The following is a 14503-nucleotide window of genomic DNA, read 5'->3' on the forward strand; positions in this document are numbered from 1 at the left end:
AAACACTTGATCCTTGCAATTGATCAAACAAATCATCAATCCTCGGTAATGGGTACCGATTCTTGATCGTTAATTTATTTAATTCTCGGTAATCTATGCACATTCTCATAGATCCATCCTTCTTCTTGACGAACAGAATAGGAGCACCCCAAGGTGAAAAACTAGGACGAATAAATCCACGGTCCAATAATTCTTGCAACTGGTCTTGTAATTCTTGCATTTCTGAAGGTGCAAGTCTATATGGAGATCGGGCTACAGGTGCAGCTCCTGGTATGAGATCAATCTGGAATTCAACACATCTGTGTGGAGGTAGCCCCGGTAATTCTTCTGGAAATACTCCGGGATATTCTCTTACAACCGGCATGTCATTAATGCTTCTTTCTTCAGTATCGATCTTCTTTACATGTGCCAGAATAGCATAACAACCTTTTCTTATAAGTTTCTGGGCCTTCATACAGCTGATAAAGTTCAGCTTTGAGTTGCTCTTCTCCCCATAAATCATTAATGACGTTTCATCCTTACGAGGGATGCGGATTGCTTTCTCAGCGCAAACAACTTCCGCTCTTGTTTTGGACATCCAGTCCATGCCAACGATTACGTCAAAACTTCCTAATTCTACGGGTATCAAATCGATTTTGAAGGTTTCACCAGCGAGATTCATTTCGCAACCATGGCAAATTTTATCGGCTTTTATCAGTTTACCATTAGCTAATTCAATAGTATATTTATCGTCTAGAGGTAATGATGCACATTTTAGTTTAAAACTAAAGTCTTTACACATATAACTTCTATCAGCACCCGTATCAAACATAATAGAAGCTAGTTGATTATTAACGGTAAACGTACCCGTGACAAGATTAGGATCCTCACGTGCTTTACTGGCACTAACATTAAATGCCCTCCCACGTGCGGGTTCTTTGTTCTTCTCCTTATCAGGGCATTGATTTATAAAGTGACCAGACTTCCCGCATCCAAAACATTCTTGACATCGGTCAGTTTTGTCTTTACTTCAGAAACGGTGGCATAACAATCTTTCGCCACATGTCCTTTCTTGTTGCACTTATCACAGACCACTTGACAATAACCTGCATGATGTGTGTAACATCTTTTGCAGAACGGATGGGGTCCCTTATAGTTTGGACTTGCAGTTGCCCCATCTTGTTTACCTTTAAAAGTTTCTTGTTTCTTCAGGTGAGTACTTTTGCCCTTATAGTCTTCCCATTTCCTCTTTCCTTCAGTTGTCTTGACTTCGGTAATTGGTGCCTTAATCGAAATCTCTGTGATCTGGTCCATGAGTTGGTGTGCCATTGTCATGGCTTCCTGCATCGTATTCGGTTTGGACGATGTAACATTTCCTTTGATATTGATCGATAAACCGTCAATATACATTTCTATCTTTCGTTTCTCATTTGGCACCAATTCGGGACACAACAAGGCTAGTTCCATGAAACGCTTTTCATAGTTATTGAGATTCGCGCCGATAACCTTCAGATTATGTAACTCAGATTCCATTTTTCTGATCTCGTTTCGAGGACAGTACTCCTCGATTAGCATCTTTTTCAGTTCTTCCCAAGAGATATCATATGCCGTATCTATTCCTTCTGCTTTAGCATAATTGTTCCACCAAGTAAGTGCACCATCTTGCAACGTGCACGAAGCATACTTTGACTTGTCTTCGTTCGCACAATTACTGATTTTGAAAACGGACTCCATCTTTTCAAACCATCGGGTTAGACCGACTGGTCCCTCAGTTCCACTAAACGTCTGTGGTTTGCATCCTTGAAAAGTTTTGTATGAGCATCCGTTTCGTGAATTTGTGTTTACGGCTGCTGCTTTGGCTGCTGCTTCGGATGTTGCTTTTGCTGCTTCGGTTGCAGCAATTCTTTCATTCACACGTTTCTCGACTAGTTGCTCAAACTCAGCATCCGACATTTGAGACATGTTTCTTCAATAAACACAACATATATAATTTAATCATATAGAATATTATAGGTAAAATGAGTTGTCAATAGTTAATCGTAGCATATTAATAATATGAACCGATTATTATAAAAGCCTTTTCTTCTTATTAGCATTTTATAATTATTTCTAGGGTATTACCTACCCGTTAAGTTCATACATAATAGCTAGTACAAGGAATTAACTACTAAAATCCTAATAATATTCCACTATGAAAAATTATAGCGAGTTACTACATTATTATGTAATAATAATAATAAGAAGTAGTAATAATACAAATAATCATTCCATGCATTTATTATTAATAAACCAAAATAATACAATACCATACAATACTGATATTTTACATATGCTTATTTTACATAACAAGATAGAGTAGCACACATAAGTAATAAAATAGCGCATGGAAGATTTATGGTTGCGAGGTCGTTCATTCAGAACTATCAGAAACTTCTTCCCATTTGGTTCTCTCTGCCAATTGTTTGTGTGCACATGGTCCGACAGACATTCTGGCAGTGTATTTTATTTTTAGTTGGGGTTTTGAGGTACCCGTTACCTCAGTGGGTTTTATACAATAAGGGTGGTTACGGATCGAATGGTCCTGTTCTTTTTTAATAACTAAGGACATTTTATTATTGTGGTTGTTTTTATTATCTATAGCAAGTTGGAATTTCTCCTTAGTGATCTCTTTTATTTCATTAGCGAAATCCTCCTCCTTACTGATCTCGTCTGACGACGAACTGTCTGAGTCATGTGTAGGAGAATATGATGACGAACTGCAAGAATATGTACCGGTGGTCATGAACCGAAATCTGCCAGGCGTAATCGGCACAACCCGCCCGTCGGCGGTATATCTGAACCAATGTCCATATTTGTTTAGAAATGGATGATCCTCGTTTACTCCAGGGATCATGGGTCCATGCCAACGATACTGTGGCTCCGGAAAACTAAAGCTGGGTGGAGCTGGAACCTCCTCTGGGTTTACCGGGAGTTGAGATTCCCCGGCTAACACAATTTCTTCTTTAATAGGTATTGGAACGCCCTTTTCAGTTGTGGATAGAATAGATTCAGTGTCCGATTCAGAGTCGTACAAAATGATAGGATTAGAGGAAATCATCTATCACATAATTGAAACAACAATTACGTTAGCATATAAATATATCACATATAATGTTTTTGACCAAATAATAAGCAAAAATCAGGAAAAACAGATATGGTCATAGTCCAGACTCACTAATGCATCCTAACAATTACCAGTTAAACACAATAATGTAATTTCTGGTTCCCTATGACCTCAAGCTCGGATACCAACTGTAACGACCCGTCAAAATCGCTATTGACGCGGCACGTTAATCATTGATTCCACAGTGAGGTTTTGACCTCTATATGATACGTTTTGATAAAATATTGCATTCATTAAAATAAGTGACTTTCTAAACATAGAAAGTTATAAACATGTGGGCGAGTGCTTAGGTATAAGCAAAACCCCAAAATACATAAGTCTTTAATTTACAGGTTGACATCACAGTCCAATTATTTATTACACAGCGCAGTTTTATTTTGAATGCAATAAACTTTGTACAAAGCATGAGAGACTCCATGCAGGCAACAAGCACATCACAGCGGAAGCATTCTAAGGACCTGAGAATAAAACATGCTAAAAAGTCAACACGGATGTTGGTGAGTTATAGGTTTAATTGCTCGAGTCATAAACATATATAAAGATAGACCACAAGATTTCATCAAAAGTTTATCAATAGATTCTACGTAACAGAGCACCCTGGTAACTAAACTTAACGCTATAGTGATAATTACCCCATTCGTTTTAATACACGCAAACCAACGTGTCTTAAACTCAAATAACATACGTCCGTTGAAAGGCTAGCGCTCTAGCTCGGACGGGGATGTCAAGCCCTATGGATCCATATACAATTATTCGCGCCCACCAGTCCATATCCTATGTACTGGCAGCTACTAGTTACCAAAGCTAAGGGATTTTCGGTTTAACTCAGTGTAGAATTTTGTATGTACTTGTGTCTTATTGCGTTTAAAATAAATTGCATGTATTCTCAGCCCAAAAATATTTAAAGTATTTAAAAAGGGAGAATATAACTCACAGTTCAATATTGCGATTCAATATTGTAGGCAAATTGCGTAGACGTAATGATGGTAGACGACTGTATGGTTGGTCTTGGATTCAAGAACAATACCCCGAACAATACCCAATATTTTCTTATTTTAAAACGGTTTGAAACCCGAATTAAAAATACCCTCGAATATACTTTATTATTATTAAACTTAAAATTAAAATTATAATTATAATTATAATTATAAAATAACGTACATATATATTTATGAAATATTTCGTCGAGCAAAACTGACCTTTTATAGTACTTTTCGATTTACTATAGCTCATGCGATCGCATGAGTTTTCAGTGTTTTTGCCATGCGATCGCATGGCCGCCTTTTCTGTTTTTGTTTGCTAGTTCATCGACATCAAATAGTGTTTACTGTAGCAAATAGTGTTTTACTGTAGCAAATAGTGTTTTACTGTAGCAAATAGTGTTTTACTGTAGCAAATAGTGTTTTATTGTAGCAATCACTGTAGCACTGTAGCAAATAGCAAATAGCACTGTAGCACTGTAGCAAATAGCACTGTAGCACTGTAGCACTGTAGCAAAATACGGTTTCACTGTAGCAAATAGTGTTTTACTGTAGCAAATTGTGTTTTACTGTAGCAAAGTAATTTTTACTGTAGGAAAGTCGTTTTTACTTGTACATATATATATGCATACATATAATTGTTCATGAATCGTCGAGAGTAGTCAAAGGTAATTGTATATATGTAACAGTTCTAAAATTTTGAGACTCAATCTAACAGACTTTGTTTAACGTGTTAAAATAATAAATCGTATAGAGAATTGGTTTAAATAAGTCAAAAATTTTCGGGTCATCACACATAACTTATAACAAGTGTACCAAATCATGCAATAGTATAGTAACGGTAAATCCAGAATTCGTTACTAGGGATAGCAAGTAGTAATCAATCCTAGTGATCAGTAACATGCAATTCTTAATAAATAGGAAAACATTCAGGGGGTTATCATTTACTCTTTATTTAACTGCTTGAGCTACTCTGCCAAACACCCAATACATGTAAAAAGTTACCAGCTAGCTACCAGATAGTTTTACCAAACATACCCAAAGTACTCATTTGCATTTGGTATGTAATGCGAAAGTTTTAATTAAGGTAACCTTTTTCACAGGCGTTTAAAGATACACATAGTGGTAAAAGGCCACCTGGAGTGTGGAAGACACTCGTAGAGGTCATCACCACAAACCGAAGCACAAATAACCTTCCAAGTTGTAAGTCAATCTTGGTTCATGTTGCAAACTGGCAACACCTATCTAAATTGGATTTTACAACACCAAGTGATTGTGTATCACATTCTTATGCAGCCTTACATAGCTCTCGATTCTTATGGACTGGGCTTGGAGCACAATTAGCTCGTAATGTTCCATTCTCCGCGATTTGCTGGGCTACACTTGAGCCAGTGAGAGTTGTAACCTATAAATTCATGTTTATATTAAGATAAAGTTCAACGCAAATTATTGGCGATGTCAGGTGACAGAACTAGCCCTGTTACTGTTGTTGGTGCAAATTTCTCTGCTGGTTTTGTTGCAGGATGCCTTGCAGCTGCGTTTACGTGTCCGTTGGATGTCGCTAAGACCCGGCGTCAAATAGAGTTACCTTTTACTAATTACTATGTCACATTCTGTTGAATATAAACATTAATAACAAAAAAAAAAAAAGCTTTGTGTTGATCGAAAGCGATGTTACCAGAACTTTGTGGTTTTCAAGGTTAGAGTTCTTAATGATGAAATAGAATATTTTGAAAAATGATTCAAATCTAAATAACCTTTATGGTTACAAGTATTTATGACTCAGAAGCCTTAGTAAATAAGGACGTACGTGTTAAAATTAGGGCTAGTGCTAGTTACAGATTGGTTTTGTATCCTTTGTTAGAAATAATCCTATTACCTCATAATATTTGTTTGACTGTGTTTACCATTACTATTACTGGCGTGTTATGATGGTAAGATTTTGTTCTTTGACACATACAGAAAGATCAAGTACGAGCTCTAAAAATGACCACATGACAAAATGACCACAAGACAAACATTGGTTGAAATATGGAGGTAAACAGGGTACCACCACCGTTATCACTCATTCAATTACTTTACTATAGTAAAACAATGCAGTCATAAGGGATTTTCTAGTAAAAATTGTGCAAAACTCATAATAGCATTTGTTGGCTCTTAAAGGTAGAAACATAGGATTGATTAATCAATCTGTTTGTTGTAGCAGGGATGGGGGAATGAAGGGACTATTCATGGGAGTTGGGCCTCGTGTAGCACGTGCAGGCCCATCAGTTGGAATCGTAGTATCCTTTTACGAAGTGGTCAAGTACGTTTTACACAACCGGAAACATCATCATGTCGTTGCTGAAACCCAACAATAGTTTAAATTAGAATGGCTGCAAATACAGGACACAATACGTGTTTCATTTTCATGTCAACCTTATTATTATGTTGAGACCACATTTCTGTTCAGTTTACTTGCCCCCACCAAATAAATTTTAGTAAATGAATGGAGCCTCATATTTGGGGAATTAATTATGTATTCTATTTGTAGGATACAATCCACAATTTGCATAACACATGTGATAGCTAAACAAAACTAATTTGAGCTACATGTATACCATCTGTTGACTGGTTTATATCATTTTCATCATGTAAAAACAAAATCATATATCAGATCAAAATGGTTGATTATATGAATTATAGAGATGCCAAGTCACCAGATTTTTGTCACCGGTGTAAAATGATCAAGATGTACAGAGACATCAATGCAACACAAGATAATAGTTGCCAAATTTTCCTTCAAATGCATACAGGTAACAAGTAGAAGTTTAGAGCATGTTATATAACAAAACTAGTATTTCTCTTCTTCGTTTTATTATCAAACGGTGTACACCTTATGCAATGACAAGATATGGGAGCTTCAAACTTTAGGTAGATGCACAAATTCTTAATAGCTAAAAAAGATGATGCACATGAACATGGTTGCACAAAAGACCATTAGTCACATAACTACAAACACAGGTGATCCTAAACCAAGCAGCAACCATTTCCAATTGAGTCCAACACATTGTGGCTACAACCCTCTCAATTTTTTGGTATCAGTCACAGGTTTATCCAAAAATGCCTTAATATTTTCTAACTTTTGTATACAATCATGAACTTGTTCTAAATCTTGTTATAATGAATGCAAAAAGAAACTTGTATGTAACAAGAACAAGGGATGTTGGACAACATTAACTTGCAGGGTTGTTTGGCATTGCATTTCCACACTGGGTCAATAATCGATCCTTTTGCAAACTCATAATGTAATATGATAATAAAAAAATCAGTATCCAGAATGATGATTATATTATTATACCAACAAAAGAACTACGGTAGCAAAAGAGTTCAATAAGCCCTTGTTTTCAATATTACCATTACCAATATAACTAATAGACAAAATTTGTCTTATTTATTATGAATAGTACTATTTGATTTTTCATTTTTTACAAATCTAACCCCCTAACTTCCATTAAAATATAAATCGAACCTCTCACTTTATACCTATATTCTAAATTATTATTTATCCCATCACTAACACCAAAAATACTGAATAATAACACCCAACACGCTTTACCGACTTATACAATGTGCTCAAACAGTAGGACCCACATAGGCCACTACTGCGCTACATTTCTTTTTCTTTTTTTTTGTCTCAACAATAAAAAAAACAACCTTCTTAAAAGGAACAACCCTTCAATGCTACCAAAAGATGTCGAAAAACATTCTTTTTTACAAAATAGATCAACTAACTTTAACGCTAAAAGAAACAACTTTCACAAAAAGAACAACCCTTCAATGTTAGATGTCGAAAAAAAATTCTTTTTTACAAAATAGATGAAGACTTTTTTTTTAACTCGCATTCAAAACGGAGTCCCCGGCGCGAAGCGAGGGCTCCACAACTAGTTTGAACCAATATATAAAATTCTAAAATATCATTTAAGCCTCAGGAAGAGGAAAACATTCCACTAAATGTAAGAATAATATGAATTCCCCGTGAATATTATTATTACATTAACCATTATTTATACAGTACATAACCCTAGAAACCCTAAACCCACAAATGGGCCTGGCCTAATTCTAATCCGTCTAACACTCCCCCGCAGTCCGAGCGGCGAAATCGCGAAAGCTCGGACTGGAAGAAAATGCTAAATACAAAATAAACAAATAAAAATAACTTTTTTTTTTCTCTTGTTTGATGTGCCAAATAGACAGATATTCACGGATGTGGTTGCATATTGCTTGACTGCGTATTCCTTTTCCGTAGCGTTTTTTTTTCTTTTACACCGTGGCTTGCTTTGCCTAAGGATTGAGCAGGACTTGGGCATAGAACTTTTGTCGACGATAACAGTCATCTTCAACGCTGCAAAACAGATTTTCTTTTTTTATATATTACTCTTTTTTTCGGGGTTTGGAACCTAATCAAGCTAGGCGGCTCATCCCCACGCCAATTTATTGCAAAAAGATAAAAGAAAATAATAAGAATAAAAACGCTACGCTAAACCGATAATAAGAATAATGGTGCGGATGAAGTAGGTGGTGGCTTCAAAAGTGAACATACACGCGTGCTCCATAATAATAAAGGTTATATAATATGTGACTTGGGTGCTGTTGTATTCGTTCCAATATACTTTTTTTTCGGAAATTTCTGGTGAGGGAAAAACATAAAAATAGAAATAGATAATGGTTGTTCACATATACATGTGACTTTGGCGGCTGCTTAGCTTTGATCACATCAAGAAAAAAGATAAAAATGAAGAACATAAAGTATAAAAAATAATAATAAGTTGGGATTGGGAGGAAGAAGGCTACGGGTACTAGCTGATGTTTTTTTTTTGGGTTTGATAAATGACTGGGGCGGCATAGAAATCAGCTCAAGGCGGCCGACTAGGTCTCGGATGAACCTGCTCTGATACCATGTAAGAATAATATGAATTCCCCGTGAATATTATTATTACATTAACCATTATTTATACAGTACATAACCCTAGAAACCCTAAACCCACAAACGGGCCGGGCATAATCCTAATCTGTCTAACACTAAATACATTCTAGTTATTTTGTACGTGTATAAAAGTGACTCTAAAATAGAAGATCACTGTGACAGGATCCACATGATAAGGACATAGAACAAAAGTAAAGAATATAAACGAACATGTAACATGATATCCTTGGTTCGACATAATGAAATAGTTACCACAAAACGAGTCCAAACCATGCAGCGCCACGTGGTTACGAAGGGCAAGCTATTCTTACACCTTGCTTTACCACATTCCCTACAACATAAGGTTTAGCAAACAAATTAAGTTATATTACATCAAAAAACAGAAATACGTAGCAGGTATATTGTATAAGCAAATATACATGTCTATGGTCATTGGTCAACACTGATATTGACAGGTCCTGAACGAAAACCATGCCTTAGACCATCTTTATCCCTGAAGGGGCGTTTTGGCGTGTTGCTTGTGGCGACCCGACAAAATCGTCATTGACGGCGCCGCTAACTTAGGTCCCGTTACGTGGTCGTAGTCCCTATATGAGACTCGTTTGATCAAAATTAAGTCGCATTCATTTGAAAAGTACAAGACTTGAAAAGTTTAGTTTACCAAACGGTTCGACAACAAGTTTAAGTTTACAAAAGTATAATGTATAAGTGAAATAAACTTGCGACATAATATAAGTTGAAAATCACAGTTGCTATAAATAGCGTAAGTATGTAAACAAAAGTTTGAATCCAAAGGTGCTATCACTAGCGTATGTATGTATGTATGTATGTATGTATGTATGCTTGACCCCAAGCAAGAAATCAAAGTGTATGCATGTATGCTTGACCCCAAGCAAGTACGAGTGTACGCGGAAGCATGTATCAAATAGCCATGTATGAACCTGAGAAACATATAAAAAAACTGTCAACGAAAAACGTTGGTGAAATCATAGGTTTTAGTAAACGTTGTACTTGAACCACAAGATTTAATATAAGATGATTATCAAAATCATTTGCATTCCAAAGTTATTGTTTGTATCGCGGGCACCCAATTATCAAACTTAACTGTTTTGCACCCAAGTATCTATACATACTGTAAGTAAACTTAATCAATCAATTTGCTGCTATTTAGTTAATTTGTTAAAATCCCTGGCTTTAGTTTTCTTCTGGAAAATATTTAGGTTTGTTCGACCTATGAATGGACTTTGCTTTCACCGTTATTAGATCCGATCATCATCTGGTTGATTTTATACAATTAGACTGGTTTTAGCCGGACCGTATACCCGCCAGTATACCGGGTCTATTTTTTCAATATATTTACTTCATAATAATTGATAATTAATAATAGTAATGGTAATTAATAATTTAATAATAATAATTATAATTAATAATACAAATATGAGATATAATAATGTGTTCATCAGTTAGTTGCATGTAGATACCATATAGTTTGAAATTGGTTGCGAGTACACTATTTTTATTGGGTAGTAATATGTAGCATGATTTCTTTTCAGTCCAATTTATATTTATTTATTATTATACATAAGTTATTGTTGTGTTATATATGTTCAATAAACGTTAGTCATAATTTTGTTGAGCCTTTTAAAACAGAAACATTTGAATGGGGATCCCGACGAATGGTAACTAAAAGGGACCCGCCGGATATGGGGTCCGGGGTTTGGGTCTAGGATTACCTATACCTGGTCCAACCAGCCCTAATACTTACTTAACAAAACATTATTACGTTTTTTTCAATTTATTTTCGTTACCGACAAATTTATCTTTCATGAATATTGTTGTAGTATTTATTTATTTTTAACCTTATTCAAATACCAGCAGCAGAATAACTGACTTCATCATCATTATTGTATTTTCAACCTTTTTTCAGGATTGTTTCTTTGAGTTGATTCGCTATAAAGATGTCGAGAATTCTGTTGATTATCGTTCTTGTCTTCTCGAGTCTAATAATAACGTCAAGTAACGGTAGTGTTGGGAAACAACAGTTACGGTTTAATGAAAAGAACGGAGAGTTTAGGGTTTTGCAAATAGCTGATATGCATTATGCTGATGGCAGCAAGAGTGGTTGCAAGGACGTATTACCAAATCAGTTTCCACAAGAAAATTGTAGTGATTTGATGACAAGCCGTTTCATTGAGCGCATGATTGAAGCTGAGAAACCAGACCTAATTGTTTTCACCGGAGATAACATCTACGGACCGGATGCGACAGATGCAGTACAGTCCATGAACGCAGCATTTGCCCCTGCTATAAAGTCGAAAATCCCCTGGGCTGCAGTTTTAGGGAATCATGACCAACAATCAACAAACTTGTCAAGAGAAGATGTTATGAGGCATATTGTTGGAATGGAGAACACTTTATCCCAGTTAAATCCAACAGGTGGTGGTTTTGATGATATTGATGGTTTTGGGAATTATAACCTTGAAGTTCATGGAGCTCAAGGGTCAAGTTATGTTAATAACTCGATATTAAACTTATACTTCCTTGATAGTGGAGACTACTCAACAAACCCTTGCGTTCCTGGCTATGGATGGATCAAACCGTCTCAAAAGTTTTGGTTCTACAAAACGTCTACTGAGATCTCACTAAAGGAGCTCTCACGAGGCGTCGTCGATCCTCCTGGACTTGTATATTTTCATATTCCATTGCCCGAGTATGCAAATTTGGATTCGTCAAACTTAACAGGTTCAAGACAAGAAGAGATTAGCTCTGCTTCTGTGAATTCGGATTTTTTTAAAACGTTAGTTGATAATGGTGATATAAAGGCTGTTTTCACAGGTCATGATCATATTAACGATTTCTGTGGCAAGTTAAATAATATTCATCTTTGTTATGGTGGTGGATCTGGATGGATATCATGGTTATGGGAAGCCTGGATGGTCAAGAAGGGCTAGGATGGTTGTCGCTTCTTTAGAAAAGGAATCACCAAATGGTGAATGGGGTGAAGTCGACTCCATAAAAACATGGAAGCGACTCGATGATGAAAACTTAACCCGTATTGATGCTCAGGTTCTTTGGAGATATGAGACGCAGCCGGCTTTTTCAACGACTATGCCTTGGAATTATTTACGACGTCACTAATAGTTGTTTCGAATTGTTTGGCAACAACTTTGTAATAATAAATTACTAGTTAAAGACCCGCGAATTCGCGGGATTCTTTAAAAAGAATTGTTATAGTAAAAAAGTAGAAACACGGCTTTTGTATGAGAATGATTAATATACGTTATATGAATTTTGAAATGCTGAACTTTAAATAACATAAATGAGTAATCAAATATAAATTTAATAATGTTGGAACACAATAATTATAATTATTCAAAATAAAATATATGTTAAAAATGAATTAACTGAACTTTATATAGGTGTAGTTTTCCGTTGTTTACTAAACACCTTCAATTTTTGAGATAGTTGTGAAGTGTTGAGCGAAATATGAGATTACTACCAATAATTTTAATAATTTCGATCAACAATAAACTTATGTTTTCTTAAGTTTATGGTTGACTTAGAACAATCTAATGATGGGATCGCTAACTTATGTTTTCTTAAGTTTATTGTTGCCTTCGAAGCCATGATTTCAAGTGGTTGGTATCACAAATTATTTATAAAATAATCGAGTCGCCAACATATAAATTACAAACAATGATCAAGTAGAAAGTTAATTTTTTTAACACAAAAGAGTATTTCCATTAATCACAAAAGCTCATGATTTTTATATGGGTATTGATATATTCACCATTGTTTTTACTACCATCCAAATATATCTTTATAACCCATATGAGTCATAATTTCTCTCATTTCAACATCCATATACCCAAAACTCATTTTCAAGACACCAAAACTTCTAAAATACTTAACTCGACATATGGGACGTCTTCACATTGACCGTTACCCAATTTGACCTTTTTCGGCCTAAACGGGTCAAGTGTCAAAATAGTCGGAAGCATCAATTTTCTTTATGGTATAGAAAGCATATGACCCATTTGGTATTTTTTGTTTTGAGCATCTGGGGCATCTATGATACTTGAAACATTACATATTACTCCGTAATAGTTACAATAAAAAGGAAAATATTAATCACATATTAAGCTGAGCCATCAAAATAGTTGGAATCTTTTCAGAGATACTAATTTGTTTTGAGTATTAAACCACATTTTATCTTGTGGCTTGATAAAAAGTATCTTTATATACAATTCCTACTATAAAAATATTAAAACATAGTTTGAAATAACATAATGTACCATACAAACTATGATAATTCAGAAGTACAAACAATTCTTGAAACATCTTATTGTCTTCAAAACATGTCCTCCTTAAACCATTCCAATCTTCAATAACCATACCAAAATCAAGCATAGTCTTCAATCTGTCACAAGATGTTTCTTGCGAAGCAAGCTTGGTATCTTTTCCTGAACAGACAACACAATTTCGGGAGATCGCAAGCTAAAGTATGGGATGGGTTCACCTTATCTTACACATTTTGTTGTCCAATTTGTGTATAGGAATCAACAAATCGTATCAAAGAAATAGTACAATATCATGCTAAGCATAAAATCGTTTTACCCATCATATTCTTATACAATATTAACAAAGTGATATACTTTGATTAGAATGGAACTCATGGAGGTAATTAAGTATTAAAAATTTAAATGTCTTCTAACTTAAAAGTTCATGGAGTTTCTTTGGATATTCAAACACGATGAGGCCTATACGTTGTGTAGTACTTAATATTCTATAAAGTCAGCATAATTTTATAAATAAGTTTATTACTAAAGACATTAACTTTTTTGACCATCAATAATTAGAAGATAGACATAAAATTAAGCAATAATGTACACGAGTGTTTTAATACCTCTTGATCAATAAGAACCATACATGAATCAGGCATGTTGGTGTAGCTGCACGAGAACATTCTTGAATATGGTAGCCGTACGCATGAGCAAAATACTCAATACCCTTTTCAATGTAGGACCAATATTATACTTGTATTCCATCCCCAATGTGTTATCTACAACGTCTGCTATTTGCTATTTGCTATTTGCTATTTGCATTGCTATTCCATCCACAAATCCTGTATTGTAAGATAAAAGATCAATGAAGACGATTCATTTCAAATTGCCGTGTAAATCTTTATATATTCACTTAGCTTGCACAAATGTTCACAAAGATGTAGGTCGTATATTTCAAAACGAAAAGAGACAATTTATGGTTACAACAAAAGCTTATCAAGCGTATATACTTCAACCCAATAATTTCTGCATATTATTTGAATTTTATGATAATAACACAATGAAAATGAAAAAAGGTTTACACACAGTACTTTCAGAGTAATATCACCCCCAAAACACACTTTTACCCTAA

General features: G+C 35.1%; 1 pseudogene; it reads left to right on the top strand.

Moving 5' to 3' along the window:
* Positions 1-11113: 11113 nt before the first annotated feature.
* Positions 11114-12235, top strand: LOC139844751 (probable inactive purple acid phosphatase 29; annotated as a pseudogene).
* The last annotated feature ends 2268 nt before the right edge of the window (positions 12236-14503 follow it).

The sequence above is a fragment of the Rutidosis leptorrhynchoides genome, chromosome 4, assembly GCF_046630445.1.
Source record: "Rutidosis leptorrhynchoides isolate AG116_Rl617_1_P2 chromosome 4, CSIRO_AGI_Rlap_v1, whole genome shotgun sequence".
In the NCBI taxonomy this organism is placed as follows: Eukaryota; Viridiplantae; Streptophyta; class Magnoliopsida; order Asterales; family Asteraceae; genus Rutidosis; species Rutidosis leptorrhynchoides.